The sequence below is a fragment of the Chelonia mydas genome, chromosome 9, assembly GCF_015237465.2.
Source record: "Chelonia mydas isolate rCheMyd1 chromosome 9, rCheMyd1.pri.v2, whole genome shotgun sequence".
In the NCBI taxonomy this organism is placed as follows: Eukaryota; Metazoa; Chordata; order Testudines; family Cheloniidae; genus Chelonia; species Chelonia mydas.
The window spans coordinates 4,026,692-4,053,974 of NC_057855.1; the positions used below are offsets into that span (position 1 = coordinate 4,026,692).

General features: G+C 45.8%; 1 protein-coding gene across 3 annotated transcripts in view; it reads right to left on the reverse strand.

Moving 5' to 3' along the window:
* The window catches only part of TP63 (tumor protein p63), a 147,365-nt gene that overhangs the window by 115,715 nt on the left and 4,367 nt on the right, over positions 1-27,283 (reverse strand). The window contains exon 1 of one of the 3 annotated variants that reach the window (XM_043522573.1): positions 248-351. The exons of 1 other annotated variant lie outside the window; for it this stretch is intronic. The gene's annotated coding sequence lies outside the window, so the exon portion shown is untranslated. Of the gene's footprint in view, positions 1-247; positions 352-27,283 lie in introns of those variants that run through there. One more of the 3 variants, XM_043522579.1, reaches the window with a different exon arrangement.

Sequence of the window (27,283 nt, forward strand, 5' to 3'; positions counted from 1 at the left end):
TCCAAATGCATGAGTTTGCATTACTGTATCTCTCTGTAAATTAACTAATAAAAGGTACTCCTCAAGCTTTAACCTCTGCTTGGCACAGGGTCCCTAGTGGGCCCTAAATCTAACAACGTCATGACCATACTCCTGCGGACTGGGTGGAAACACTGCTTGCCACACAAGAGACAAAAGTAAGTGGAGTCTAAACTGTAGCAGCCATTAATATACCTAAGCTGTGTTCTTAATCGTGCAAGGACTCTACCTCCAGCTCTCTGTTTTCCGGGAAATGACCCCGTGTTGCTGCAGGCACAAAGGCCTTCTCCCACGACGTCCTGCAGTGCTTAGCAGTGCAGGCAAGCTGCACACTCTGCAGCATGCCAGGAACCTCCACCCAGAACCTTGCTCCAAACAGGCCTCTCAGCAGAGCAACACACAAGTACACACTAGCGCCACCCAGCCAAGCCGTGGCCGGTGACCTGACACACACCCCCTGGGCTGGTTTCTCAAGAGCACAGAGTCAGATTTTTCAGTGCCCAGCACTCACAAAAGGAAGCAGGTTTTAACATGAACTCAGCGCCTATTTAGGCACCTAAATAAAGGACAGATTTTCAGAAGCACCCAGCAGCTCCCATCAAGGCAATCTAGCCCCAGTGTGACTGAACAACCGTGTTGCATTGTTTCCCTGACCAATATGGACTTTTTTCTTTTTTGGTTCTGGAAGCCCTGGGATAGGTCAGCTGCTTTCTAGGTAGCCCAACAAACCATTACTACACCACAGCTGTAAGAAAATTAATTGCCTTCCTATTCTCCTCAGGGAAATGGTGAAAGAAGGACATTAGCGATGAGGGGGACAATATCTTTTATATCTCACCCATATCCTGGGACCAATACAGCTACAACAAGACTGCAAAGAAAAGAGCAGAAACAGCATTTACACTTGATTGTAGAGGGACTGTTTGTGCTGCAGTCTGGACAGACAGAGAAGGTTTCTGCAGACAGAGCTAAGATACTGCAATTAACATAGTTACCTCATGACATTTCTAAAATGCTGTCACACATTAATGTTCCTCATAACAATGGCATTCACAACTATTTTGCAGCTACAATTAAAATCAAAAGGAATTGTCTTTCGATGCCTCTGGGCAAGCACTTAACATCAACAAGCAACCAGCTGATCCGTCGTTAATAATGGATTGCACCAGACAGTTCAATAGGGTGCACACAGAAGCAGCCAGCAAGCCTTGAAAGAGACTCAGAGATCTCTACTATGCGGCAGTGTTCTGTGATCACAGAACGGCTTTGCCACCAAATTCATCCATTTACAAAAGAAACATTGTCAAGGGGGCTAGATTTTTTTTAAATGCCTAGAACAGTTACAAATTACAACCATTGTGTTTCTTATTAAACCGATCCTTGGAGCAACAGGAAATAGTAAAAGTTAAAAAAACAAACTGCTAGACTTCCTGGCCTATTTTCGAAATTATAGAGCCATGCCAATAACTGTGAGTACACTTTTATGTCTACTTTGCACATGCAACCATCACAATTGTCCATTGATTTCGAGAGCCTAGATTTGCAAACCTGACAGGTTTGGATAGGGTCTGGCTAAAAATCCAAACTTTCAGGTGCTTTTCTGAACAAAACCTCAGCCCTTTTAAAGCTTTCCTGTCATTAGTGTTGACGCTTTTTTGTGAGTGCAGCAGTCACCCGATTGCAGCACTTACAGCAGACTACAGCACTCGTGGTGGGTGTACTTTTAACATTTCCAGCCTTTCTTCTAGCAATCAGCATTCCTCAGTTTTCATTCATCTATGTCTGTCTCTCACACACACACAGACCACAGCGCAAAATAGGAAACTATTTATTATACTTAGTGTAAAGACAATTCAGCCAACTGCATCTGATCTTCAGCAAGATAGTCACGTTACTTGAAACTGCCTCATAATTAACACTATGCAATTCCACCAGTGGAGACTGGTGACATTTGAAAGTGGATAGAAAAAAGAGAACCGGACACCTCCAGCTAAATTACAACAGTGTCTGGTTCAAATCAGGATAGGCACGGCCCTGAGGGGCTGCCAATTGGATCTGGGAGGTTATTGCTGTCTTTTTTAAAATACAGGATAATGTGGATAAAAGGGAACATCTATCTGTAGGGCTCTACCAAATTCATGGTCCATTTTGGTCAATTTCATGGTCATAGGATTTTAAAAATTGTAAATTTCATGATTTCAGCTATTTAACTCTGAAATTTCAGTGTTATAATTGTAGGGGTCCTGGAGTTGTGGGGGGGGGGCAGGGTGGGGGTGGTCGCAAGGTTATTGTTGGGGTGGGGGGGTTTGCAGTCCTGCTACCCTTACTTCTGCGCTGCTGCCTTCTGAGCCGGGCAGCTGGAGAGCGGTGGCTGCTGGCCGGGAGCCCAGCTCTGAAGGCAGAGCCATCGGCAGCGCCGAAGGAAGGATGGCACGGTACGGTGTTGCCACCCTTACTTCTGAGCTGCTGCCTGCAGAGCTGGGCCCTCGGTCAGCAGCCGCCGCTCTCCAGCTGCTCAGCTCTGAAGCCAGCAGCGCAGACATGGGATGGTGTTGCCACCCTTACCTTCTGCACTGCTGCTGGAGGGGCGCTGCCTTCAGAGCTGGGCACCCGGCCAACAGCCACTGCTCTGCAGCCACCCAGCTCTGAAGGCAGCGCAGAAGTAAGGGTGGCAACACCACGAGTCCCCTAAAATAACCTTGCAACCCCCTGCAACTCCCCTTTGGGACAGGACCCCCAATTTGAGAAATGCTGGTTTCTTCCATTAAATCAGTATAGTGTAGGGTAAAAGCACACAAAAGACCAGATTTCATGGGTGGAGACCAAATTTCATGGTCCGTGACACGTTTTTCACGGCCATGAATGTGATAGGGCCCTAACTATCCGCTATGGTGGACTAAAGACCAATGGAATATTAATCCCAACGAATGAAGTGAGCTGTACCTCACGAAAGCTTATGCTCAAATAAATTTGTTAGTCTCTAAGGAACCACAAGTCCTCCTTTTCTTTTTAGGGTTAAGGAAGAGGATCTTTATTTGCAACAAAAAACACACCCGGTTAAATAATTGGGTATATTGGGGCAGGGAGAGTCATAATATACACCAATGTATGTCGTGTCAATGTAACTTCTCAGAAAGCATGATCCGGCCCGAGCAAAGGACTGAGAGCCAGGAATTCTCACATTATTACCGTATAGTTTATGTCCTGGATCTATGGTTAATAGATAGCTTCTAGTTAAGAAGACAACATCAGGTATTTGTAATCCTCTGCTTAATGTACACAAATACATACACAGTCTATACCAGTGGTTCTCAACCTTTCCAGACTACTGTGCCCATTTCAGGAGTCTGGTTTGTGGTATGTACCCCCAAGTTTCACCTCACTTAAAAACGACTTGCTTAAAAAATCAGACAAAAATACAAAGGTGTCCCAGCACACTATTACTGAAAAATTGTTTACTTGCTCATTTTTACCATATAATTATAAAATAAATCAGTTGGAATATAAATTATTGTATTTACATTTCAGTGTATAGTATATAAAGCAGTATAAACAAGTCATTGCTGTATGGAATTTAGTTTGTACTGACTTCACTAGTGCTTTTTATGTAGCCTGTTGTAAAACTAGGCAACTATCTAGATGAATTGATGTACCACTTGAAGAGCTCTGTGCACCCCAGGAGTACGCGTACCGCTGGTTGAGAACCACTGGTCTATACAGATAAGATCTGCTGGAATCACTGCACTGTTAAATATTGGACATTTATATGGAATCTTTTGAAGGAAATTCCCAAAGTATTTCACATGCCCTGTACAGAGTGGAGCCCATTCCATGCCCACGCCCAGGCCCCACCCCTCTTACTTTGTGCAGTTACTTACAACTCGGGACCTGGTCCTGCAAAAGCACACCAAGACACTGAAGTCTCTGGAACTACCCACAGTGCACAAAACTGAGCCCTTAGTTTTGTACGTGTGTGTAGGGTCAGCACCAAGCTGCGCTGGGTACTTTGCACTGGTTAATGCAGAGGACTACGCCTAGTGCCTGACCTACATGTGGTCAATCACAGGCTCAGCTCATGTTTCCTCTGGAGGCCAAGGAGGCTGTGTTGCACACGGGCAGGTCCCTGTGGGAGACACTTATACTGCTACTGCCTATGTACCAGTGCACTGGCCAAGTAAGACCAGCCTCCTGTCCCGCTGGTCAGGCCCTTTCACAAACTCTTACAAAAGTCTGAAGGGAAACCATTCAGATCCCTAACTATAGCCACAAATCTCCCTTCTGCCTCCTTACCCTGTTGTAACCAGTGACTGTCGCACGCTTCTCTGACCCAGGTGATGGGAACCCCACTTGTCAGGGAAACACAGTGTGGGCTTAACGGATTACTCCTGCCGTGTGTTCAGCATTGACTAACTCTCCCAGGTCCTGTCCCAGCCAACACTGAGCTCAGTACAAAACCCAGAGTGGATTAAGGCCGCCTCTTCCCTGTTTGTCCAAGGAGACATTTCCTAGGCAAGAGTTTCTCAACCTTTTTGATACCAGGGACCGGTTTGCTGCCTTCCTAAAGTGTGTCCGGGAGATCTCAGGGACTGGTGTCGGTCCACGGACCGGTCGTGGAGAACCACTGCCCTAGGTGACTTACACATTCCACCCAGTGTGGAACGCTTTTAATTCCGTGACTAGACCTTCCTGAAGCATCATGGAATCAGGTTATCCCAGAAGTCCTCCCAAGCAAATCTCAGGCTTTGTTTATACGAGTGCTTGAAGTTCTGCAGATTGTCCGCTGGTGAGGACACTAGACACTGGAGCACATTGGACAGCAGGTGCTGAGTTGTTGTCATCCCAGGTCACGCAAGACAGACATTCTCTAAATTCAGTGGCAATGAGAAGGCCAGAGTGACAGGCTGGAGAGATGACATCATGCCCTCGTATAAAGAGGGGACCCAAGCCATGAAGGAAGCATGGCAGGTGAAATCATGCTGGCTACATTTGGTTCTTGGCACTGTCACATTATATATGGACTCAGGGCGTTCAGCCTCATACATATTATCTTAGGAGAGAGGGACAGAGTCCCCAGGCATAGACCATCACATATACAGCTCTTTTTTAGAACAGGAATGCTTATACTGTCTACTGCTCACAGATTTCAGACATTTTAAGATGAGCCAGGTAGGACTTTGGCTCCCATAGGCACCTGCTTTTCAGAACGTAGCCATGGTTTTCATCACGCAAATTCCTGGCTCCGTAAATTGTTCAGGAGGTTTATTTAACTTCCTCTCTCACATTTGCCTGGTCACACTGAATTGCTATAAAAAAATCATAATTATGCTGAAAATTCCCATCTCTCAGTAGAAGAGAGAAGTTGTAAAACATAGCTTCCTGTCTCCCAGTGTAGCATTATTAAAATGCAAACTGAAACACCAGCAAAGCAGATGGTACATGCAAAGTCTTGACTCTGTTTCTTGTCATTTTATTCTATGTAGTGGGGCTGGCTTCTTCCGCTTAGCTGACTTCCCTCCCCACCCCAATGAGCGGAAATCCAATGGTGCTTTGGAGAATAAAAACAAACCAACCAAAATAAAATTATTCCCATTGGTTGGTCGATAACAACAGAAAATAAGATGTTCTGTTACATTTGGTGAGGGCTTCTGAAGGACAAAAATATAAAAAAGGAGTAAAAGCAGGAGTGTTTTCAGGAACTAATTAGCAAGCTACCTGCTATAAACTCTGCCAGTATACTGCTATATGCTACCTGAAGTGCTTCCAATTCCTTCACTGCTACAACTGTAACTGTGATATGTGTTTGTAGGACTGGACCCTTCTATCACAAGGAACCCGTAGCTGCCTGCAGTATTGCCAACTCTCACAAGTTTATGGTGAGTTTCATGATATTTGGTGCTTTTCTTAAAGCACCAACTCCTGGAATCATGTGAATACACCAGCATCTCAGCTTTGATTTTTTAAAAAGTAAGTTTCTTGCCTCATGGTGGTAGAGAAAAGCTTGCAGACGTGAACCCAAAAGGCTCAAAAGTTAGAAGGCAAATGCAAAGAACACCACATTTATTTTTTTAATCTTATGATTTGTAAACTGATCCCATGATTTTTAAGCGCTTGACTCGTGATTTGGGAATGCTTATGGCTGGCAATACTGCAAGTAAGCCTTCCTGGTGGTCACTAAGCTACGGACCACTCAGCACTCCACAGTGATGGCAGGGATGGGACCCAGATCCTCCTGCTCCAAAAGCACAGGAGCCTGCTTCCTGCATTACAGGAGAATCACCATTATCTGTCTAGGATCTATGACACACAGGTGAGCATTTCAAACGTGTGATGTTCAGATCAGCTACACGTTGCCAGCTTCTATTTTGTGAAGTTCTTCAACGTGCTTGTGGCTAGTGCCAGAGCATCTATTGCTGTATCCCAATGGAAAATGGAGCCTTCCCACAGAGAAGGGTTGGGTTTTTTAAAATATTTTAAAGTATTCTTTTTTTGCTGTCTAAAATGAGAATATTTAAACACTTGTAATTTAGTTCAGAGTTCTTCCCTACAGGCAGCTGCTCCTCAGATGCAGAGGGACCTAACCGAATCCACCTACTAACCATGAATCAGCACTAGTTAAATAGCACCACATGTGAGGTTCAAGCACCTGGTAACAGAGGAGCCCTGCATCTCTATGCAAGGAGCTAGAGTCTGTTATAAGTCATTGCAAGAAGGTAAGTGATGCAATCAGGTATATAGAATATACAGGAAGTTATATAGGTAAATGATGTAAACAGAAATAAAGAAGAGTATTAACAATCCCTTATCACTGGAGCTGGGGGGGGGAATGAATTTTTTTCTTACTTATTCTTCAAAATTGTTGATGTGAACTATAGCTGACAAAGAACACCCCAAAACAGTTGTAATTATTAAAATTGGTACATTACAAATATTTTCATTTGCATCAGAATTTTTCAGGGGCTTTTTCTGTCGACATTTTAATTTAAACAAACAAATTCATTAAAAACAAAAAAATCAAAACGGGAAAAGCGTTGACTGGCTGTAACTGTCAGACAGGAAGGAGGAAGTCAAGCCAGTATTTGGTGCCGGCAATCAATCTGGGCTGAATTCTGCCCCAGGGTGTGGAGTACCTTCCCCCACAAGTCCTGCCCACTAATACTTGCAGAGTAAGGTACTGCTAATGCAGAGTAAGAGAGGCAGCATCGGGCACTTTCTAAGCAAGCAGCATGCAGACTCACAGACGAGCCAGTCATTCTACACCCTGCCTGGTGTGGTATCGTTACACCTGAGTATGTTATGAAGTGACTTGGCCCATCTATGTTCTATTTCCCTGGAAAGCCAGATTCATTTTGTGCTGGTATTTTAGTCTGAGTCTAAGATCACTCGACTGCTGGTTTTCTTCTATGATATGCTACAGGCCCATCTTTCTTCTCCTGGCTTTGGACAATTCAGGCAGTAATTTGGGCCATGTCTCATATTTCTTCTCGCTTGAAGAGCCACATCTTAAAGGAAAGACTCCCTTTCGGGATCCCCATCGTAGCAGCAATGCGTTCCCCAGCAGCTCCTGTTAAAATTCTGAGCACACGGGACCAGATGTAGAGAGGTATTTAGGCACTTAAAAATGCAGATAGAAGCCTAGCAGGATTTACAAAACTGTTAAGTGAGTTAGGCACCTAACTCTTATTGGCTTCCAATGGGAGTTAGGCACCTAACCGACACTGGCACTTTTGTAAATGGCACCAGGTGCCCATTTGCCTCTTTCAGTGCCTAAATACATTTGTAAATCTGGCCAGCACTGTTCTGAAGGGACTGAGAGGGTATTTCCAAGAATACAAATAGAACATTGAGCACAGGGAATGTGTGGGTGGGGGATCAGGAGAAGAACCGCTATAAAACCTAATACCAATAGAAATGTTTACAGAACAGGAATTGTGTGGATTCCCCACCTTGCTCCCACCTGCACACAGTGGTTATCCTGCAAATCTGGCCCAAACCTGGGCTTTTTCTTTTATTCGCTGCTAAAAAAAAAAAAGACGGATCCGGGGCTGTGAATTATTGCAGCTGCTGAAAGAGGACATGGCAAGTTAACTATTAGCAGGGTGGGACCACGCAAATAAACGAAGGATTATATTTACAACATTTACCATGAACATCATGAGCACATCTAAACAGATGAGCCATTGAGTGTCTGATTCATTAATTTTTTCAGCCTTGCTGGAGGTGGAAAGGGGGAGGGGAGAGGATCCCGTGAATCAAGCATTCTCTCCCCAGAGCAAAAAAGACCACACAGAAGACTTTATAAATTCTCCATCCATCCCCTTTTAGAGCCAGAAAAAACAGAGACAACAGACAATTCAGTTCCACTTTAATCCCTTAAAGAACACAAAAGAGATCTCCAAGCAGACTGGCACTTTCTGCCTACATTCTGGGCAGCGAGGTCTTAAGGAAAAAACTTGAACGAAAATGACTATGAAAAGTATATGGTATCCTCCACACAAAAATGTCTCCCTAATAAAGAGAGAAGAGGTCCAGAAAAGGGCAACACCAAACCAGAGTGGGTGGATGGGAAAAGAGAACGGGGTTTCTATAAACAGAGACATTAAAAAGGACCAACATTATTTAAAGGTTTATTCTTCTCCAGAGAAGCAAGGCTAGCAATAATGTCTGGTACAGAGAAGACCTAGCCTGTGTTCTGTTGCACTTTCATTACACAGGAAGAAGGGGGTAACTCAATGAACAGACTTCAACATTTAAAAAACAATAGTGAAACCTATACAAGAAAACATTGTCATCAGGAGCCTAAAGTTGTCCTGTCACTCATTTGTGTTCCCCCTTTGTTAGGTCACCTCAGCTAAAGCACTGATTTGTATTGGTTCTTAGAGTGGCCAATTGAAACAGGTTTCTCTGCACTCTTTATGCAGTATACAGTTAACCTGTGGAACTCTCTGCTATAGGGTATTATCAAGGCGAATAATTTACTGGTATAAGGGTCTAAACAGAGTTAGGACCTGATTTCAAAAGTTCTCACCACCCAGCAGCTCCTGTTGTGACACCTATGGCCAAATTTTCCCCCGAGTGTAACACACCAAGAGTCACTCATGCAAATCTGGCTGCAGTGGTGGGTGATGTGCCCTGGGAATGTCTGGCCAGCCATTCAAGACTTCTACCAAGGAGAACGGCCTGCACAATTACACTGGCTAGACTACAAATGACAAGGGCTCATAAGTCTTGAGACTCAAGCGATTCCCATGGTGGGTAGGGGGGAAGGGTCAGGGAAACCAGCTCTCCTGAACCCCTCACCTCTGTGGAGCAAGCTCAGTCCAGCTCTGATTGAAGTCACTGGCAGTTTTGGTCAGGGGCTTAAGCAATAGGGTGACCACATAGCAAGTGTGAAAAATCGGGACACTTTTTTTCGGGCGTGGGAGGGGTACAGTTGCATATATAAGACAAAGCCTCTAATATCGGGACGTCTGATCACCCTAGTCATCAGGAGCAGGCACCATCCTCCTTACGTGCTTGGAAAGCACCTAGTGCCTAGCAGATGCTTTCATACATGCGTTAATAACAAGCCACATGGTTTTCTTCATTTGGGTTTGGTGCTTTCAGTTAAAGCAGCAAGTTCTGGCCACTGCCACAAGCAGGATACCAGACTGGTTAGATGATTGTTCTGCCCTGGCGTAGTAATATTTATGCTATTAAATAGTACAGCATAACCTACGGAGTAAGGAGTACAACTGTCCACAAGCAAGAAATCTGTGGAACCAGATTAGCCCTGTCTGCCAGAGTGAGGTATTGATTTTGTTTTCAGATACTATGTTTAAATATTATTCTGACAACGGTTCATCATCATATCACCCAGCTTGTCTTAAATAGAAAGATGAGCGACTTGCACTAAAATTACTATAGGCAGGGCCAGATTTAGGGGCAGGCGACCCAGCAACTGGGTGCTGGGCTTGGGGGGCGCCGGGCTGTGGGGGCTGTTTTCGTTGTGAGCAAATTTATTGTCTCGCATGACAGGGATAAATCATGCATCAAAGTCATGAAACAGGCTACAAAGGCAATACAAAATAAGATATTCAAAAGTTTAACAAATTGAGGGGAGGGGCACTGAAGATGCTCCTCGCCTGGGGCATCATTTGGTCTTGGGCCAGCCCTGACTACAGGTCCACTGAATGAATAACTTTCCTTTTGATTCACAACTGGACAAGGGACACAGCGCACATCTCTGTGCTGTGAATAACTCTCGGTTGTCCCTGTTTACAAGGTGGGGCCTGCATTTTTTATTCAAATGGGCCTCCTTCCTACACCAACATGGAAATCTCTGTTTTATTACCCCAGGTGAATAATAATGAGCACTTACATATAGGGATTTTCACCTTCAAAGTAACTTATAAGCATTAACTTTCACAAGACTTTTATTTGGCAAATTAGTATAGTAACATTGTTCTCTTATTCCACATGTGAGGGAGCTACGGCAGAGCAGTTACTTGCCCACGTACACATATGAAGTAATTATTAGAATTAAATAAAATTTGCAGATGACACAAAAATTGGGGGAGTGCTAAATAATGAAGAGGACAAGTCACTGATTCGGAGTGATCTGGATTTCTTGGTAAACTGGGGGCAGGCAAACAATATGTTTTAATATGGCTAAATGTCAACGTATACATCTGGGAACAAAGAATGTAGGCCGTCCTTACAGGACTCTATCCTGGGAGACAGTGACTCTGTAAAAGATTTGGGGGTCGTGGTGGAAAATCAGTGAACATGAGATCCCTGGGTGAGGCTGTGGCCAAAAGAGCTAATGCAATCCTTAGATGCGTAAACTCAAGGAGGAGCAGAGAGGCTATTTTACCTCTGTATTGGCACTCGTGCAAAAGCTGCTGGAACACTGTGTCCAGTTCTGATGCCCAGAATTCAAGAAGAATGGTGATAAATTGGAGAGGGTTCAGAGAAGAGCCACGAGAATGATTAAAGACTTAGAAAACCTGCCTTATAGGGACAGACTCAAGGAGCTCAATCTATTTAGCTTAACAAAGAGAAGGTTAAGGGTGACTTTATCACAGTCTGTAAGTACCTCCATGGGGCACAGATATTTAATAATGGGCTCTTCAGTCTAGCAGAGAAAAGTGTAACATGATTCAATGGCTGGAAGTTGAAGCCAGACAAATTCTGACTGGAAAGAAAGCACACATTTTTGACAGTAAGAGGAATTAACCATTGGAACAATTTACCCAGGGTCATGGTGGGTTCTCTATCACAGATCAATTTCAAGATTGGATGTTTTCCTAAAAGCTCTGCCCTAGGAGTTATTTGGGGAAGTTCTCTGGCCTGTGTTCTTCAGGATGTCAGACTAGATGATCACAATGGACCCTTCTTTGAATCTAAGAAACTCAGGAGTTTTGGTTACCGGGCCTGTACTGAGACCACATCTCTCCAATAATTGAAATCCATGAATCTAAGTCATGGTCATTCATGTAAAAGAAGCTATTAAAACTTTTCCTCCTCATCCTCCCATGCACCCTAACAAATTTCTGGGAGGAGATTTTTCCATTAACCTCTTTTTTTAAAAAATCTTCAAGATTTAACTGTCTTTTGGATAAAGAAGACTGTGACCAAGCCTAAGAACCCATATTTCTGACATAAGAACCCATATTTCTGACATAGATTCAACAGGGGTTAGAAGTGATCAGTAAGATTCAAGGACTGTTTCTCAAGCCCAAACAATTAGTGAGAGTTTTAGAAGGGTGGGCTCTAAGCCAATCAGCAGTGTGATTTATATGGACCGAAATTAAAGAAGAAAGCAGTTTGTAAGTGAGTCCATTATGTTAATGGAACTACACCAAGGATGAGTTTGCTCCAGTGAATACCTATGAAATGCCAGCAATCAGAGACTTTGAGACAACAGATTTTGCACTCACATGAGCAAAGAGGGAGCCAGATGTAAGGACAAGCAGGATGTTAATCTGTTTCTCCTAACAGGTGCGTCTCTTACAAAGAAAAACATAATCCGAAGGGAGCAGAGTTTCTAGGTAAAGTACAGTCTAATGACCATCAATTCCAAAAACATGAGTGACTTATCTGTAAACATCACTCCCCCATCTAGACTTAAGCTGAAAAAAGTGGCTTGGAGAGAAGAACTAATTATATAGCTCCAAGCATTGGGACTTTGATCATAATTACAGTGCCTTCCTGGTTTTACATTAGTAGCTTTCAACTGCAGCTAGGCAGACACTTCTTGAAAGTCGAACCCCCATCTATTTTAGAGAGGTAGATTATTTGATGACTCACAATTATTGTAGGTTTTCTGTCATACCTGTTACTAGTATATCTAAGGTCCTGATCCAGGACAGTACTTAAGAGCACATGTCATTTTATGGACAAGTAGTTCCACTGACTACAATGAGTAGACAGGTTTCAGAGTAGCCGCCGCGTTAGTCTGTATTCGCAAAAAGAAAAGGAGGACTTGTGGCACCTTAGAGACTAACCAATTTATTGGAGCATAAGCTTTCGTGAGCTACAGCTCACTTCATCGGATGCATGGAGTGAGCTGTAGCTCACGAAAGCTTATGCCCAAATAAATTGGTTAGTCTCCAAGGTGCCACAAGTACTCCTTTTCTTAATGAGTAGACAGTTCACTGAGACTAATCATGTGATTAAAGTTATGCATGTGGTTAAGTACCTTGGATCTGGGCCAGAGAGCTGAACTATCTTTAGAACTAATGAATGACTCTTTATAGAACTTCTCTTGGTTTATAACAAAAATGGAACCCTTGCTTTTAGTTTATTCTTTGAATTAATTGGTTTTTGACGTTAACCAGTCATTGGGATCTTATCCTTTCGAGGGAAAACATGAAACAACTTAGCCACACGCCTCTTCTGCTAACTGCACCTTTTGCAGCGCACTTACACACTCTACCTTGGATGTCTTCACTACTGCCCAGGGAATAGTCCAGTTGAGTGGTCCATTTCTTTATCCAGGCCGTGAGCTCAGGTCACGGAGCACTGAACTGCTCATGGCAATATATTCTGCTTATCAAGGGAGGTCTGTATGCTGCAGCTAGCCCAGCTCATCTCTGCTATTGTGACCCACGAGTGTTCTTGGTTTCACCTGCCGCATTTAGCAAGTGGTAAGCAGCCTCAAAAGTGTTATGAGATGGGTATTTCCCCTCAACAACCTGTGCCACAATCTCTCCACCTTGAGAGCTTAGAAACCTATGGACAACAAGTGCTATATGTGAGTATTATTAAGGAAATAACTGTTAATGGTACAGGGCCCCGTTCTACTCACCTGCTGGCCCAGGAAACTCCATGGGGCTCATCTCACATCATCTGCCTTTCAATCTCCCTTGTAATATTGAAGAGGTTTGGGGACAGCGCAATGGAAAGACATGGAGGAAAACTCTAAAAGCCACAGTTCTTAGCCCTCAATGGCAAAGGGAAGCGTAAAACCTGCAGAGCACTTTCCCTGCCGTTACTCCCACCCCTGGGAGCACATTTGCCAGACACTCCAGAATCAGCACAGAACTTCTCCTTTCCTGGAGGGAGCCCATGGATACGTGGCTAAAGCATCACACAGGAACAAGGAGGTCGTGTTTAAGAAAATACCCTAAATCAAAATGAGAAACAGCTCTAATTTCAGGAGGGTTTGTATACTTAGCACTAAATATGTTTATTAAAAAAGAGGTTGGGGTTCATGAAGTAAAGCTAGCTGCAACTTGGAACTTCCATTCAGGGGGGTAATTCTGACATTTTGAAATTTCCCTTCATCACAAATCAGAAAGAAAATTCCCCAGGATTTAATTTAGGAAACATCAAAACTACTATATTGAAGCATCGTCTCATTTCAATGAGGTTAAAATGCTTCCTTCCAACTTTCTCATTTTGATTGTCTACTTTGTATTATATAAATAATATCATCATCATATAAAGGTCAAAAAGAAGCACTTTGACCTTATTCAAAGGAAACGTTTAATAGCAGATACTTCCCGTGAAACATTTCAATTTCATAAGCAGCATTTTCCAACAGAAAACTTCCACTGGAAAAATCCCGATCAGCTTCACTATGAAAGATCCTGTTACGTCCTCTTACCCAGAGGATCAGCACAGCTTAGGCAGTAGCAAGGTAAGCGTGCCCACTCAGAGTTCAGTCAACATGCCTTACCCCTCGTGGAGGAATGAGAAGGAAAAGATTTAGACTTTGGCTTCTGAGCCTGCCAACACAGGGGCCAATGGTAGGGGTGGCTTTTATAATGCAGACTCAGAACCCTAGGAACTGGACCAAGCCCACCTCTCATTTCATGCAAATAGCCAAATAGCCTGTGGGCATTTCTGGGCTGGACTTGAGCCAGGGACCTGATATGACTGGCTGTCAAACATTACCAGTCCCAAATCACCCTGTACCCTCCTCCCACACTATTTATACGTGTATCTGCAAAAATTCAGTGTGACCATAAGGCACAAAACTTGGACCACAAGCTATAGACAAAGGATTTGCTTTTTCATAGATTTTTAAGGCCAGAAGGGACCGTTATGATAGACTGACCTCCTGGATACACAGGCCAGAGAACCTCACTCAGTGAAGCCCTGAATTTCTGCTTGAACTACAGCATATATCTTAGAAAGATGTCCATCTTGACTTCAAGATTTTGGGTGATGGAGAGTTCACCACATCCGTAGGCAAGTTGTTCCAGAGATTAATTACCCTCACTTTTAAATATTTGCTCCTTATTTCTACTCTGAATTTGGTCAGCCTTGCCTTCCAGGCACTGGATCTCCTTCTGCTTTTGTCTGATGGATTAAAGAGCTCTTTGCGATCATCAGAAATCTTCTCCCCGTGTAGGTAGTGTATTTCTTTTGCACCAAACACAGCTTCATTGAGGTCAGTTGGATTGCACAGATTTCATGGAGATCAGAATTTGGCGGAGTTTGTCTCAAGAGCAATACAACTTCTGTTGTGGAAGGTTTCACAGGGGAAACCAATACCCTCCTGCTATGTTCCACATTCCCCAACTAAGGCAGCGCAGCCAAGGAGTGCTTGCTATTTCTCACCGCCAGCCCTCCTCCTTCCCCCAAACCTCAGGCGCTCTCTCTCTCCCTGCCAGTTTTCCACACTGCCCACAGGGCTCATCACATGGGGCAAGTGCTGGGTACATATCAGCGTGGAGTAGGGGAAGAGAAAAACATTATGGCAAATCTTGTTAATGAAAGCGAGATCACAAAGCTTCTATAATCCCCTGGGTTATGTGACAGTAACCAAGCACTTACTTAAACAGACAGCCCTGCAATATAAGCAGCCTTCATTAGGCAAAGCGCTGAAGGATGAGTTAACCCAGGAGTCTCTGGCCAACAAGCTCTCAAAATGCAGATAGAAACTGTCCTTCAAGGAGTGTCTCCACAAGAGAGCACAATGAAAGGACTTCACCTCTCCTTGCTTTATGACTGGAAAAATACCGTCTGCATGTCATTTGCATGTTTAAATATAGCAAGCGCCTGTTAGAAGAAACAAACAATCTGATACACTGAGACCCCATTCTGTGACATGCTTTTTTATCATCTGGAAAGCTATAAAACAGCTTAACAAAACTAAAAATAAGAGTTGTTGTTAAGCCATGATGTTTGCTATTAAGCAGCACAAGAAAATATTCTTTGGAAATGACAGCATCTCAGAAAGACAGCAAAAAAACTTCGACAGTTTGGATCTTCTCCACAACTTACTTGATTCATGTTTTAAATACCCAGAACTCAAGGTATCCCACTAATGCTTATGTTCTGCCAGGAGCCTTTTCATTTAAAAAACAAATCTATATACAATGAAAGTACTTTTGATACTTCTCAAAGCACAGTAATAGTCTAACCCAAGCGCAAGGCAAAAATATTGTTGGCTTTCACATTATTTATCAGATATCTTTTCTGTAGCCAAAGAGGAAAGGGGAGATATTTTAAACGGATGTTTATAATTAAACAATAACCAGTTAGAAAGCCAAAAATAATAATCAGCTCCACCGAGCATGAAGCGAGTGGCACATTTTTCCCCCATGCAGCCCAGCTGCCACTGCATGCTAGCAGAAAAGATAATAATTACACAAGGCACTCGGATCAAATCTGCGATAGGAGAAACTTATGTCACACTCTAACTCACCGCTGCATGCAGGGATCAGGGTAATATTGCAAGGTGGTGTATGGTGCAGGTTCAAAATTCATTTCCTCCGATCCCTCTTCAGGGATAAACAAAACAAAACAAATATATATATATAAAGCCAGCAGGCTAAATGCAATAAGGTCAAGTGATACAAGAGATAGCACTTTAGAGACTTATTTTACACTTGCAAATGGGTGGGATCTTCCAGAGGCTTGGCCAATGGGATTCATCAAGTGACCTGAGCATCACAGTCACTCCTTACCAGCTGGGCATCTTCTGCAGAGATATTTCCCCCTCCTCTCTACATCCTTAATAATCTTTGGTGCACATCGGCCACACTTGTTGTTGGGAACTCATTTCGGGGATCTCTGAACTTCTGATCTTGCTGGCCATTGGTTGCCTTCCATGATGACCTCAGAGTTTAATTTTGGCAGTTCTGGGATTTTGCAAACTGCTATACTCGTTGGTCAACTTTGCCTCCAAATGGCCAGAGTTTCCTGTGCTAGGCGCTGCGCCTGCATTGAATTTGATCTTGCTCTGCATGCTTTCATGACCACCTCTGGGGCTAACACGTTTACAGAGTCGCCTAGGGGAATTTTCATGTCAGTCTCTCGCTGCAGTTAAACTGTCCGTTGTGGTCACAGTTTCAAAAGCTGAACAACCAAAAACCCAGGGAAATTCCTCAATTAAATTTAACTCTGAACACTTGCTCCTTTACCCCACAAAACAAAACAAAACAAAAAAAAATACAAAAAAACAAAAAAAAAAAACAAAAAACAAAAATTTTCAATTTTTCTCTAGGATTCTTTCCCTTTTTTAAAGGAATTTTAAAAATCCCAGTATGGTTTTATAGTTCTTATAACTCTCCCACGGAGAATTGCAACATACTTGGATATTTAAAAAACCTTTCCCAGGAAGGAATTAAAGAATAAATCCATTTATTTTCTGGGCTGTTACAAAGCAGCTAGAAACAGCAGCAAAGTCAAGTCCATAGGAGGAAATCAGCCTTGATAAGGGAAAAGATAAAAAGCAGGTTGATCCCCATCAAGAAAAATAAAACAAGCTTTTATTTTTCACCACCAGGAAACACACGAGGGAAACAACCTGCTCTGTTCCCACTGCTTCAGCCCCTCCATGTCTCGCTCAAATAGTGCATGCTGTAAACCTATCCTGGTTTTGTGGTTTTGGAGAATGAATGAAATATGAATCAGGAGCTAAATTAAAATGGATTCCAGCAGGAAAAAATAGCGTCCACGTATCTATCCACCAACAGGATTGCATCTTCAAGCAGAAGGGGGAGGGGGAGCTGACCCTCAACTCACCTACCCACAATGCACCTGCAAGGCGCTGATGTCAGCGCAAATGCCAACCTCATGAGCAAAAGCCAGGAGCCCTCTTCAGAGACAGAGAGCTGGGCTTTTTATTTTTCCTCGTAGGAAATTTTGGTTGGAAGCGTGTCATGTGGAAACATTTTCTTTGCTGTCTGTGCCAGGGTGGCAGGGAAGCTATTTAAAACTTGACATTCTCCACCCACACTCAGCCTGATAGTTCCTAACATCTGTGAATTGTGAATCCCATAAACTTGCAGCCCTGAGCCCTGGCCAAGTCCAGGCAGTTAACATTGCAATATGTGCAGTTCATGGAGAAAGGGGGGATTGGTAATTAATTCTAGAAACGGAAGTCAAGGGCTCTGTCCCTGTCAGACATAAGGCTGTCTACAAGATCCGCTCACTGTTTGCACACTGCAATGACTCCATTAACATTAAGCCTATACCTAGCTTTTCACCTTCCTGCTCCAGGTTGATTCCCAGGTTAAGAACCTGCAGCTTGGATCAGTGTCAGCACTAGCCTTTACAAATGTGACAAGTATCTCCAGTTCATCGGTAATTACCTCAAAGGAAAGAAAAGTCCAGCATAGACATACCCTGAGAAATCCATGCTTACAGCTAGAATTCACCTCTGTTCTATTCTATTCCCACTGTGGTAGTCTTCACCTATCATTAAAGATGGCCTGGCACAGGCCAGGATGGTCAGATTAGGCTTCAGGAGTCAAGTTCAAGATTGAATCAGAGTTTGGCCTTGGGGGTCAGATTAAGCAGCACCAAAATCTGGTGAGCTCTTAACACAACTCAAAGGATTTCATGTTTCCATAAGATTTTGGCCCAAATGGTGGAACTCTCATAGAATTAAAAACCTCATAAAAATGGTACTGCCCTTGAAATTGTGGTCAGATCTAAATTGGAAGTGGAAAAATCCCCCTTCCAGTGCGGGATCAAACCCAGGACCAAAATCTTTGGGAGAAATTTGCACCTGAGGATTCTGATCCAGAGTTCCAGAAAGGCAGACTTGTGGTTCTGGTTTCGACCAGTCTTTACCTAGTATGTGGCAAAATAACGTCTTGCATTCATGCAGCTCTTTTCTGCCCAAGGGAGCCCAAAGGGCTTTATAAAACTACAGCATGCATGTAATGGCATCACTTTCTGTGCCACTGAAATGCAGTCAGCTCTGGGGTAGAACATAGCAGCAGTTTATCACCACATGAACACTGCACAACAGTTAGGCCAGGAACCGAAGGGGAATCCAGCAATATCCAAAGGAAATTTCAAGGGAACATATACTAGATGTGTAATCTCCTGGTCACTGCTTGTTGCATGTCCCTTTCTGTGCCTCATCCACAGAGGATGAGAGTCTGTTACAGTCTCAGCCACAGAGCCTGGCAATTTAGCTGAAGCTGTAGAGACTCATGGTCCTGGTATTGGCCAAGATGGTGGCCATCCCAAATGGACTGAATGCAATCAGATATTCCCTAAATTGCAATTCACACTGAAAACATCCCCACTATTGCAAGATAAATAATTGTAAGAAGTGCTACAAGATCTTAAAAGGTCCAGGAACATGGTTCTGTATCTCATCTGAAAGACAGCAACTAGTGATTGCATCCCTTGTAGAAACTTTCTAGGCCTTTTCCTTAAGGACTTGAACAGGTGCCATGCACCTTAGAGCCAGGCACATGAATGACTCGGAACCCTCATGGCTACAGCTGGGGAAACTCCCAAAGGTTCAAAGTTTTGTGAATTTTGGATCAACATCCAAAATCTGGATGCTTCTTCCAATCTAGCCAAACCTTTTCGCCTACAGAACAGGGCTGGAACAGTTTGTCCCACGCTCTTTGGATGCTTCTATTCCAGTCCTGGCTGGAAGATGGAAGTGTAGACCACCACTGTGGACGAAGTGATCTATACCTCGACCACCTGGTGAGATTCTTCATGGCCTTCCCCGTCCTCTGACAGCTAATGCTCATTCCTGAAGGCAGAGCCGTTCGGCTTGTGGAATTCACACAGTGGCTGTTCGATCTCAGGGGTGGAATTTTTTTCTTCCCTGCTCAGTTCTATTAGGTGAACCACACGGAGCCCCTCGCTTTGGCTGAGCTAGTTACAGGCACTGTGCTAAGCATCTCTCGGCTGGAAGTTGCTCCCCACATATACTCTATAGTGGAAATCTGGGGCAGAGAGAGAGAGAGAGAGAGAAAGAGAGACTCCCACCCGCTGCGTTGCCAGCACCCTTTCCCACATAGCTGGGAGGTTCTCCAGGCTGAATGCCATCCAGCCCACATACTTATCCTTCCTTGAAGGAAATCTGTTGGTAATGGGGGAGAAAAAGGCTCATGTTGAGGAGCAAAGAATTCAGATGCGGGGCAGCTGCCCATTTTGCGGCTGGTCAATTTCACCCTGGCAGGCTGGAATTAAAGAGGCAATTGTGAGGAGGGTAACTCAGTGGCAGCATCTCTGGAGGGTCAAAGAGCCTGTAATAGGCCAGCTGGTCCCATCATCTCAGAGGACGTTGTCACACAGTCTGGCAATGGGATGATACTTCCTCGCTACGCGAAGGAAGCCAGGGCATTGCAGATCTGTCTGCGGGACGGATTTGCAGTTGGAGTCTCACATGAATGAGGTGGCATAAGGGTATGCGGAGGAGGTATGTGTGTAGGTGGGTTAGAATGCTGGGTGTCACTCCAGCATTGTTGTTTCTGAGTCTGGGAGAGACAGACAGCTGCGGGGCTCTCCCCCTCCCACACTCCCCTAGTGCGCAGCGTTTAAGATGTTTTGTCTAAGTGCACGTGAGGGTTTGGATGGAAATAAAAAAGCTGAGCTTTGGAGCATCTCATATGGCAGGGAAGGAGGCTGAATTCTCTGGTGATTACCACAGAGAGCTGGGTGTCAGGACGCCTGGGTTCTATTCCCGGTTCTGCCCTGATTCACTGTGACACTCTCTGCGGCTGAGGGGAACCTGTTGCAGCTCAGGGGGAGGGGGAAGTCAGGTTGGCTTGAAGCCACCCTCCAGATCTGGGGGATCAGTCCACAGTACAGTTGGGTTTGCGTATGTGGAAAATTGTGGGATCCCTCCTACCCCACCCCCATTTTCCTATTTTTCAATTAAATCATGGACATATTTTCCAGTTTTTCTGAGTTTGGGGGTTTCCCCCCTGCCTTTTTGCCACTGAACGAGGGAAAAAGGGGGCTCCGGGATGGGAGACTGAAGAATTTCCTCCCACCCCCAAATGTTGATACTTTTCACAAAACATAGTTCCCATTTTCCCACCACCATCAGGCCCCAGTGTAAGCAGAGGGACAAAGGCCCCCTTCCCTGGGGCCATTTCTTGCAACTGAAAATAGCAAGAACTCAGCATGCTAGTCAAGCCAAGCCCCCTTCTCCATTTCCCTGACCCCAAGGTTGGGGGCTGGCCGGAGACCCAGCACAGAGCCATTCCACCAGCCCTGTGCTGCTGGGAGGCCACCTGTTCCGGAGGCATTCCCGATTTCACCCCGCTTTTCTGGTCACACACCAGCATAAAGGGGGCTCTGTAGATAATGGGGGAATATCCCCCTCCTCATTCCCCAGCTTTAAAGGAATGCTCTGAAAATGACATGGGCTTGAAACTGGGGTATGCCTTGAGGAATGATGCAATCTCACCATTAGCATCACTGAGGGGGAGCCTCCAAGCCAGCCTCCCATTGCTAACATGGGGCCAGACACACAGCAATTACTGTAAATGATGCTAGAGATGTTCATCTCCAGGCATCCCTTCAGCTCAAGGGGGTGAAGGTTCTGGATTTCTACGTGTGAGATTGATTTCATAGAGAGGGGACTGAATGAAGCGGCTCAGATCCAGACACGATCCCCCCCAATATTCACAGGGTTTGGGGATCTGGGATTCCGTTTTGGGTCCCTCTCCACAGAGCATGTCACTGCCATTAACTAATGAACTCCCATGCCATCTGCGTATGGCAGGGAAACATCGCTGCCGTAATTTTCCAGGTGGGGAAAATAAGACACAGGAAAGGGAAGTGACTTGACCAAGGTCACAGAGGACAACAGTGTCAGAGGCCGAGTTCACGAGCTGCTGGCTCCCGGTCCACTACTCAGATCCGTAGAGCAGGCCTTGCTCTTAAGAGAGGGGTATAGCCCTCTAAAGCTCCTGGGGGTGCGGTGGAGTGACTGCAGGCATCCCCTGCTTGTAGTAGGTCAGGGAGCAATTAATTCCACGCTGTGGAGGGAAATTCCCTTTCTTACAGCAGCAGCTCTGTTTAAGGACATTTTTGAGCCTTGGTGGGTCCCTGGGCCCAGGATAAAAACAGGGGGTGTTGTGCTGGAGGCGAGACAGCCCCACCCATGGCGGGACAGGTGGCAACCCAGTGAGTGCAGCTCATGTGTATCGTATATCAAAGGAACGGAAGTTGTTGTGTAGGTGGAGGGCATGGCCTCCCTTTCCAGCTGACATTCTGCATGTCTGGCATTCTGGCTGACACCACTCCACAGATATATACAGCATCACTGTGCAGTAGGGTCAGGCCCAGGTTGGAGCTGTCAACCCCGCGGGGAATACTCTCCTTGAGGGCGGCTTCCCTGTATCACCTTGGTACAGTCCCAACAGCAGCAGCCCCAGAAGCTTTGGATGCTGGATAGCTGGGGCAGGAGCACCTGGGGTTTTTCTTGCATTCTTTGTCATAACTCAGCCTCTTCCTCCTCTGATTGATCCCAACATCCTTTGCATCTCTTCCCCCATTCCTGTGACACTTGACAGTAGGCATCCCGGCCATCAGTGCAATGGTTTCTGGGATGTGTCTGGCATCTAAGGAAGATCTGGTTGCAAGGAGGTGAGCGCAGTCGGCTTCAGTGAAAGACCACAGTCAGGGAATGGGAAGAGACCTCCCTGACGACTGCCAAGGAGCTCCTGGTAGGAAGCGTTATTGTAGCCGTGCTGGTCCCAGGATATAAGAGACAGAGAGAGAGAGAGAAAGTGGGTGAGGGGATATCTTTTATTGGACCAGCTTTTGTTGATGAGAGAGAGAGACTTTTGAGCTTACATAGAGCAGTGTCGCTTGTCTTTCTCGCCAACAGAAGCTGGTCCAATAACAGATATTATCTCACCTGCCTTGTCTTTCTAAGGTGCTCCATGGCACGAGTGGCCCTGGGGCCAGAAGAGAAGCAGCCTAGATGAAGCAAGCTGATGAGTCTCTGTGGAGAGAGCTTCACACCCAGAAACTCACCATCACACCCATCCCCTGCTGAGAGCCTCACGTGAGGCACCAAAGCCAGAAAGGGTGATAGTAATTCCACCATCCTTTCAGCGGCCCTCAAGGAGCAATTCCAGGTCCGAGGTGAGGCACACCTTCGCAGGGAACACGCCTGTTTCTGCCCATGATGTACCTGCTCTGTCGATAAGCTGAGACCTGAGCATCTGGGGAAAGCACCTTTCACCAGCGCTTACAGAAAGTCACACATGCACGATTGCCAATAGATTCCTTGTTTCATAAATACACATTTATAACTAACTGTTCTGCTGGCCGGAGCAGATCAGTTTAGTGTCCACAAGGGCTCCCAGGGATGCTACATTTTCAAAACAGGATGAGCCAGTATAACTTAGATCCATGACACCCTCCCCGTATTGGGCTTGTGAGGCTTTTCCCGGGTCCTAAGTCTGCCCATGAAAAGACAAAAAGAAAAGGAGGACTTGTGGCACCTTAGAGATTAACCAATTTATTTGAGCATGAGCTTTCGTGAGCTACAGCTCACTTCATCGGATGAAGTGAGCTGTAGCTCACGAAAGCTCATGCTCAGATAAATTGGTTAGTCTCTAAGGTGCCACAAGTCCTCCTTTTCTTTTTGCGAATACAGACTAACACGGCTGTTACTCTGAAACATGAAAAGACAGGACAATAAGGAGCATAGACATTAAAGGCAGAACGCTGGAGATTCAGGGCAGAGTCCAGTGATTACAAACCATAACAGAACGTGTAGGCCTGAGGCTCACTAACCTGCTGCCACCCAAGTTAACACTGCACATGTTAAGGTTGGACTATTAATTATCTCCCCAGTACAAACATTTCCCTCTTGGCGTGAAGGCCTGAAGTCACCACCATGCCTGGCTCTTGTGCACGATAGTTCCCTGCATCCTCCCACCCCCTGCACTAATCTGGCCACACATAAGCAAAGTAGAAATTAGCAGGGCTGGGAACGAATCAAAACCCACCTCTCCCCACCCCACATCCTTTAGCAAAGGTCAGATCTAGATTCTACCTCTGCAATGGGCCAAGCCAGAAACCCAGATGCAATACACACTCAGACATGGGAGAAGTTCAAATCCTGATCCAAATTTTGGAACTCTGGTTCTTCTCAAAAAAACTTCTCTCCCCGCCTGTGCCCGCAGGTAGCAGATACCAAGCTCCTTCAGGTTGGTTTCCTATTGGAGAAGAAATCAGTGACACAGAATCATGTCTATTTACATCCCTGGAACACAGGTGGTCGCAAGTGGCATGCAGGCAACCCCCTCTTGCAGGAATCGCAGTCTGAACACCAGTGCCCTGTTCCCAGGGAGCAACTCCGCCCCAAGAACCGACTCAAGTAAGACAGATGAAAAGAGAGAGCAACTCTCCTGCTGTTTGCAACATCTGCCCCCCAGGTAACTTCTTTCAGAAAACAGCAACAGTACAGCATGCCCTCAAAGACGGCACGGCTTGCATGCCATGAAAAAGAATTTGCGCCGTTATGTGTAGCAGTGCCATCTGGTGACTGCTGCCACAACAGTATAATTAGATATATTTTATAAGTCACATGCAGTCTCAATTATCCATAACTCTCAGGGGACACCCAAACCCTTTAGCGAACCAGGGCACCGCTCTGCAGAATTTAATGGGCAGTTCTTATCGAGTTGCCTCTCAGATAAGAGGTGTCTTGGTAGCACTCCATACTCACCATCTCTCGGATGGCGGCACCAGATCGGGTGTGCTGTTGATAACCCAACTGGTAGGACCCTGTACTGGAAATTTGAAGTTCCTGGTAGAAAGGGCAGGTATTTCCCACGGCTAAGCCTCTGTGATTGCAGATCTTCATTTCTCTCTACTCCTGTGGTAATTCGTCTGTGATGTTCAACATCTTATGCCAATTGATACAATCATAGTAGGTGAGGAGTGCCTGATAATTGGCAATTCTAAGATGGACGCTAGCAGCTCCTTCCTTTTTCCTTTGGGGGAAAAAACCCAGACATTTGGGTTCTTGTTTCAATGCCACCTTAGAGCTTTGCTCTTTCATCCTCTCCTGAGCAGTGGTTAGAAAAAGGGATCCAGTTCTGGGAGGAGTGTAAAAGTATCCAAATCCCAAAGACGGCACCTGGTGCCTTCTGTCTGCCCTTTTAGACATTGGAGGAATAGATACAGGCGTCTGCATGGGAGCAGTGCAGGTTCTAACAGTCTCTCATCTACCGGCAGAGCCAGCCTATCCAGTACTGAGTTGTGCAAGATCTCGAGCACGCAGGATTTCTCCTGCACTGTTGCATTTGGAATCTCAAGATCTCCGCTATCCAAAGGAGGTCTTGAAAAGCCCTGTAGTCACTGAGGTGTGACAGAGCAGACGGAAACACAGCTTCTTTGGGTGAAAATGGAAGCAAGTCCAGCTGACGGATGGACTTCTTCATGAGAGGAAGGACCAGCAATTGCTCCTTGGAGTGGCTGTTGGTGGACCCTGCTGGGGAGGGAGACCTAGATCTAGAGTGGGCTGAGGAGCATGGGCGGCAGGTGAACCCTGGGGCTCAGGGAGGCTAGGCCCTGGCCCAGACCACCCCTTCTGCCTGAGGCTCCTCCCCTCCCACTGGAGCCCAGAGTTCCCCCACTCCCACCATTGCAGCCAGCCTCCCCCCATGCACCCCCCAGGCCGCCCGAGCGCCCCCAGCCCTGGAACACCGGGCGGGTGAGCAGGCGGCATGACCTGCCTCCCCGAGCCTTGAAGCGCAGGCCGGCCCCCATTAGCCCTCAGCCCCAGCCTGGGGCCCCGACCACGGGGGGACAAGCCCCCCCACAGCACAGCCCGGGAAGCAGGAAGGGAAGGCGCCAGGGGGCGGGGCCACACAAGGCTGTTTGGGGAGACACAGCATCCCCCTGCCTTCGATACCCACCGCCCATGCTGAGGCGGATCGTTTCTTAGCCTGATGGATGTCCCTAGTGCCTGGTATGGCCAGGAATCAGAGCTGTAAGCAATGTGAGTTGCCAAAGAAATATCCAATATCAGTAGTGCTGAGAATACATTTACTGTGGAGGAGAACAGCGGGGTCTCAGCGAAGGCAGACATGGCTAGATTTCCCCGTGCCGGGAATCTTGGTGTCAAGACCGTCTGCACCATGAGCAATCATTCTGAGATGCTCGGTATGCAGCAGACAGTGCCGACAAGGTCTGTACCGAGCACCCAGCGGGCAGTCGTGGAGACTGTTGGAGGATGCTCTTGGCCTGGACTGGTGTATGGAGACCGGAAGGTTTTCAGGCGCCAGAGGGACCTAATTTAGGCCTTGTGAGAGGAAAGCTGAGGCGATCTATGCCTCTTCCTTTCACTGGGTTCCTCAGAGGCAGACCTGTCCTTCTGCTCTTCAGAAAAGCAGTGTGGCACCTTACCCCTCTCTGCTGACGAAGAGGGCTTAGGACTGGAAGCATCATCGCAATGTTTATCATGAGCTGAGGTCCGAGAGGTAATCAGAGCACTCACAGTCACCAGAGCAATTCTGGTGGAGGACTGTTCAGGGCTGGGTGGATCTTGTTTATCTGGACCCGAGGCTAGCTGCTTCCACTGGTCCAGCAGATAAAGCTTTAAATGAGCCTCCCTGGTGTATGGGGTTCTTTTAGAAAAGGACTAATGGAGCACTTGTCAGTGATATGCCCCTCACCCAAACCAAACAAGCACCAAGTATGCCTGTCACCGAGGGGTACAGTCACCTTGCATGAGGCGCAGTATTTGAACCCCGGCAATTTTTGCTCAGCCATAAGGGGTGAATCCTGGTAACTAAATGACAGAGAAAAAGAACTACCCAGAATAGAAACCTACTATAAAAAGCTATTCCAAGCTAACTATTAACCCACCTCCAGTAATAAGAAACTATGCAGAGAACTATCCGTTTTAATCACCAGTGTGAAAGTGACAGGGTCACTGCTCTCAGTTCCATTTCACAGCCAGGGAGAAGGAAGAAGGGACTGAAGGTCGGTTGGCCTCACTCTGCCCTTTATGCTCTGGAAAGGGGGGTGCCAGGGCACTCAGCACATTGCCCTGATGGCCACACCGGGCCAAAGGCTCCAAGATTAATCACACAGGGTGCACCTGCACCAAAGGTGGAGTATATATGGACAAGCGCTCAAAAAACCAGCTTAGATTCTGGCTGGACACATGGTACTGGTGCCTCTTTTCTGCAACTAAATCGCACTAAAATAGTCTTAATAGATACTAAGTACCTTGCTAATGTTTACTTTTCCATTAAAGCAATTGATGTAGGTACTGAGGGATATTAAGTGCTGGCAAATGGGAGGGGACCACAGGACAATCTCTCTACAGAGATGTGAAGTGGTCTATAACAACCCATGATTGAGAATCTCTGCTATCTAGAAAACTGGCCAAACGGTAAGAAAAGGCTTTTTGGCAAATATTTGGGAACAGGCAGAAAACAGTTAATAAGTTCTTTGCACAGTATAATTCAAGGCTCTCTGTCATCAGCCATCCAGGGGTTGCCGAGATGGTCCCAGATTCTTTTGGGGGAGAACCTGCCACTCACACTTTTTCCCCCGAACTTGTTCACTGGCCCTCATGCCAGCCACT